Raw genomic sequence first — 6,000 nt, 5'->3', positions numbered from 1 at the left:
GAAATGTTGGAAAAACACTTTGACAAATTGTTTTGTATCTGCCATCCCTTGAAGTGTTTTGATGTCTCCAAGTTCTTGGGTTGGAAAAGACAAAGAACAGTAACTCCTGTTCTCTCTGTCACAGATACTCAGCATGATACAGACCCCTGCTGGTTTCCCTTTTTAAGCTCTGTAAAAACACGACTGACATGCTGACGCTTCCATTTCTCGATCAGTCACAAGCAAACATCAAACAAACAAACAAATTGGAACTTAGCTGGGGCTCCAGCATTTTAAATTATCCAGATCTCCAACTTATAACACCAAATAGGAAAAAGAAAAAAGAAAAAAGAAAAAAGAAAAAAAGAAAAAAGAAAAAAAAAAAAGAAAAAAAAGGGGCGTATTGAATCTCTTCCTCAAGGAGTTATTTTCAATCTATCTTTAATGAAAATCAGGGAAGCTTCCACAGAGCAGAAAGATGCAAAGAGTTTGATAGCTGTTGGAAAACAAATCCCTGGTGTTCATATATTCTTTCAGTATTTTCAGACTAGCTGCCTTAGAAGACAAATGTGTTTTCATTCTGAAATGTCCAGAAAAGCCAACCTAACACAGAACTGCTAGAAGCAGGGCTGCCTTTATGGCAGCACTTTATGAATATATTCATGCTGACAAAGAAATCAGAGCCAATCCTGCTGAAGAGCTGTCTTGCCCAGACACTTGTGGGTAGTGTTTGTTAGAAAACCAAGCACATGAATTACTGGGGATTTGGCATTGGTGGCATTTGTGTGGGGAATTGAGTGGCTCACAGAGGATGGCTGGTGCCTGTCCAAATGATGACAGCAGCCTCTGTTGCACTGTTGTGGTGCATGCAATAACATCTTCAGCAGAGCCACGACAAACTCCCTGAAATGCTGTTCTGCTCAATTCTAGTAACTTGTCATTATATGCATGATTTATATGTACACGTCTGTGATGGTGTGTGACCACCCCAGCAACCCAGCACTTGCACTGTTTTTGTTTTCGTTGCTTTAATTTGCAAAACATCTCCTGCAGACACTGAATCCAAGAGGCTGCCCTGCCTGGTTATTTCTGATTCTGCAGAAAGTTCCTCCTCCCTGCTCATAAATGTGGCACCTCTGGGACACCCACCAAGTGCACTAACCGTTTATGCATACAATGGGGGGACCTTGGGCTGCAGGAACTGCCAGGGACACCATCTGGGGTGTTCTGAAGATCCCACCTGGAGCCCTCCTGCAGCAGTCAGCCAAACATGTGGTTGTGAGGGCAGCTGGGAGCTCAGAACCCAGTTCAGCACTGCCCTCGTCTCCAGCCAGCCCAGTGCCTCACTGCTGCAGATAACAGCCCGGGCACCCTGACCCACGCAGCAGTTCATGACTCGAGTGCTGTCAGAGCGTGCACTGGCAGAGCCCTGCTGCTGCCTTCCCTACAGCCGAAGGGAGGATGTGAGTTTCACACCCACGACTGTGAGCGCAGCTACGCCACGGCTCGTAGAACCAGATTTATACTTTCTAAGCCTTTCATTATTAGAAAAGAATTTGAGAAAGCCTGAGGATGCCCCCAGAAAAACATCATTAACTTTCCTATTTTTGTACAGTGTTTTTCGTACAATAAAAAATGAAAACCTAGCTAAGGAGGCAGGCTGCAATTGCTAGGGATAAACACTCATCCATCAAGATAATGAACTAAACCACTGTTTTCATTAATTCTGAAATGCAGTTAGGGAATGACAGCATTTACATCTAAATATAGGAATGTATGTACACATGCACACAAAATAATTTTTTCCAGTTTAGGTCCTTCCTAGACTGTGTATACTGAACAAATTAAGAAATTAAACAGAGGAAACAAAAGACAATTTTGTTACACATAAAGTACAATATAAATATTTACAAGGTAACTTTTTCACATTATCCTTCCCAGGAATTTCTAGGTAAAATTAATTTATATTTCAGTTGTACAAATAGCCTTTAAACTTGCAGTGAAAACGTTCTATAGCTCAAAAAGACAGGGAAGAACCTAGCACATACTGTAAGTATTAAACAAAATCCAAATTGAATGCTGTGAACCATGACCAAATACTTGTTCTCATCTGTTGAAGGAGTGCTCAGAATACATCCCTTCTGAAATGGCATTAGAGTACAATATTGTACCACTGATATTGCAGCATTAAGTCATTACAAGTGGATATGTATTTCATGTTTTTGATTAAATCAGTGCTGTCATTTGGAAAAACTTAGTGGAACTCAGCAAATAAAGTTAAAAAAACAGAGGATAAGACAGTAAGTGTGGTTTAGGCATCAGTGAAAATGCAAATGTAATGGAGAGATAATCAAAGCATCAAGAAGGTGAATGTTTTCATTTAAGTATCCTCATCACAAATTAATAAAATATTTGTTTGTTTTTATTTTTATTTCTGGCATCTGGACTTGAACAACAGCATCTTGTTCTAGTTTTTTTTAACTAGTTAAAAGACCGTATATTTTTAATGGCAAAGAGGTCATATTTCATTTTACTGGTATTTCTAAGATATTTACTGCAGGAGGTAACAGGCAGGAAACCACTTACAAAGAAAATCTACTCTTGGTAATGATTTCTGTTTCTTTTTGTGGACAAATAGTGGCAAATGCATAGTTCTGCTCTGAAAAAGCACACTGTAGGTATACGTTTGTGGGTTTCCAGCTGGTTCTGAGTTGTGGCAAGGAATGAACATTCACCTACAATTAAGAATACTGATTACCTTTTTCCTCCTTGAACATCAATACTGAAATCCAAAGGTTAAACTGGTTTCTCTTCATCACCATCCCTGGAATGTTAATTGAATGGTGTGCACTGAGCTATGAAATGTTATTACCATTGTAATGAAGACTTACAGAATTGCTAGAGATGTTCAGACTCTTGATGTAAGGCAGGAAGAGCTACAACCCTTGCTCACAGACATGTTTTTGGAAGTCCTCCTATCTAAACTGATAAGAAGAAACATGTACGTTTTACATTACACTGGGATCAAATCTCTCACTCTTTAAGACATGAGGCGCTAAGTCCATGCAAGTGGGATCTGGAAGCAGTATAGAGATATTTGCATGGTTCCCTTCATTCACCTTCCATAGGTGCATATTCAGATTGTTCCCTCTGCCAAATGAGATGAACAAGTTGTACAAGCAGGAAAAAGCAGTACCATCTACTTGCAGTGAATTTAACATATTTGTTACCACTGGGGAAGTGTCACAGGCAAGAAGGTCATTCACATCCACCATTCTGTTTTCTGTAATGCCCTAAGAAATAAAAATTGAACCTTTCACTGCCACTGTATAATGGAGTTGTGCATAAATGTATTTAGAATTCAGGCTTGGCTTTAAGTTATAACTGGGCAAAAATGCTCAAACACCATTCATTAGATGATCAATGAACAAAGACCATATCTCTAAAGATGAATGTCACTTTGCCTTGCTTGTGTCTAACAATTTTTGGGTCTTTGTCTCCATGTGAAAAAATGGAAGGCAATACAATTTGGCTAAAAATTGTAAAAGTTTAAGGAGATATAGTAAGCAATACAAAAAAAAGTTGAAGTAAAAAAAAGAAAAAAGCCATGCTTGTTTGCATCATGCAGAAAAGACTGGACGTGCTAAAAACTACGGGGATATGTTCTCCTCTGAGCATTTGCAGGCAGATGTCAACACAAAATACAAAACTGAAGACCACAAGTTGGCTACGTGCTTTATAGTTTTTAATCTCATTTTTTCCCTGCTTCTGTGTATGGCCCCAGAATCTGTAATTGCAGATTTTTCTGTTTGTGGCAGGTGGAGAACAGCAGCTCATTGCCCCAGAGGGTTAGAACAGTTGTCTTCACACCTTTCTCACACAACCTGCAAATTCAGAGTGCAACGTCTCATTTGTAAAGAAAACACATTATGCAGATTCTGCATATTATGCAGAGTGAGTGAAATACTAAAAATATGCAAACCCCTGATTTTTACATATGCTTGTGTATCATAACCAGGATAGTTGATCTCCTTCGTTTTTTTCCCTCTCCCTTACTGAGATAGAAGCTAAGAATTATGTGTAATTTAAACCAAATTAATATCAGACATATAAAACTGTGGCTGTGCAATATGAGTTTACAGTAAGGTATGGTTTCGGACCATCTGTTGTTTATCAAATTCAAAATTCTTTGTTAACTGCCTTTTCTTTTTTTAGCAGATTGATTGTACGTGAATGGAAAATAAATCTGTGCATGCTACCATCACTGTTTATGTTTAATGCTCAAGTTTTGCAAAAGTTTTCAACATTGTTTAAATTAAAAAACTAATTTATGAATTGTTATATAATATATATAATCAATAGTGTTAGAATCTCTATATTCAGGTTTTAGTAGATACAGTACGTTCCAAATGTTTAATTCTGTACTTTGCTTTTTGGAAAATCTCTTTCATTTTGGTGTACCAGCAGAGTCACTGACTGACTTTTTAAGCCTGTGTGGTTGGTTAAAACACTTGGAATTAACCCTAAAAGTGTGGGGTGATTGAGGAGACGTTCAGTGAAATGTGAAAGTGAGAAACCTCACAAAAATCTATCAGCTTTAGTTACACCTTTGTGAGATTTGGGGGAGTAGGCCCTGTGGTCAGAATGGGAATGGAAAAGATTTCCCACCTTTGTTAGCCTGGTGCCTAGGGCTGGCACTTGAGATGTAGAACATATGCTCTGATAATGTCTATATAAAATACAGCCTCTCCAAGGGGAACAGGAAACGCAAAACAGTTCCACCACTGATCTCAACCTGGCTGCTGTAGACTGAAGCTGCTAATATACCACAACTGATCGCCATGGGAGAATGCATACACAGTGCCTGTGTGTAAATACATAGAGAGAGATTAAGAAGTATTTTGAACAAGGAAATGTTCTGGTACACCACCAATTAAGAGAGAAGAGGGAACTTGGAATTGACTGATGAATGCATTGTAACATTGCTGATGACCTTGGGGAAGGAAGGGAAGCATGTGGGAAGACATGCTGAGGGAGAGAAAAGAACTGCTAAATACAATGCACTCTGAATATATTGACTCAATAAAAGATAAAGAGATTTTAAAATTTGTATTCAATTTACTGGAATAAAAGTTTTCCTTAGCAATGTCTGTGCAGAAACCTAAACTAACACCTACGCATACATGACACTGGTGAATCAATAAACCAAATACTAATCTATTTTTATTTATATTTATGTATTGTGTTGCATCTTCTCATAACTGAAGATACCTTCAGGGATCTCTAACTGTTATTTACTTTTCATGGTGACTGAGAGGGTAAGTTTATGTGAGTTGTACCACCTGCCTGGTGAAAATAAAATACAAAAGAGAAATGAAATGTAGTTGAATTAGAGATTGGTGGGCACTGAAAACTGAAATCGCATATATGAGAAGATCACTCTGTCATTTACTCAGTAAGACAGTTTTGAAGCTACAGAATCCTTGGAGATATTCCTGTGATCAACAGGAATTTAAGAACAATAGGGAGCTATTCACACAGGGAATTAAATTCTCCATCGTGTTGTTAAGTCAACAGAGTGCAACAAAGAAAATTTGATCAGATAGAATTTCTTGCTGTTGATTTCCTAAATTCAGCTTTGGGTTAATCTCTGCTACCTCTCTGTCTGTTTTATTGATGCGTCCATAGTAAAGTCCCCAAATGTGCACCCATATCTATAATTGTTTTGTGTGGTGGAATTAAAATATGTTTTTTCACCTTTATCAGTTAATCATTAATTTTCATAAGAGCAAGAGCTGCTTTGGGATTGCAGGTGATTCATCAACCATTTTTACAAATGACACCATTTTAATACCACTAACATTCAGACAGATGTACTCTCTTATAAGGGCAGTGAGTTGCCCAGTGGATGCCCCATTCCTGGAGACATTCAAGGCCAGGCTGGAGGTGCTCTGAGAACCTGATGGAGCTGTAGGTGTCCCTGACCATTATGGATGTCAAATCAGATGGCCCTTAAGGATC

Source organism: Centrocercus urophasianus, unplaced genomic scaffold (genome assembly GCF_019232065.1).
Source record: "Centrocercus urophasianus isolate 14NV4802_14NV808 unplaced genomic scaffold, USGS_Curo_1.0 seq_21, whole genome shotgun sequence".
NCBI lineage: Eukaryota > Metazoa > Chordata > Aves > Galliformes > Phasianidae > Centrocercus > Centrocercus urophasianus.
Note: the sequence above shows the minus strand (reverse complement) of the source record.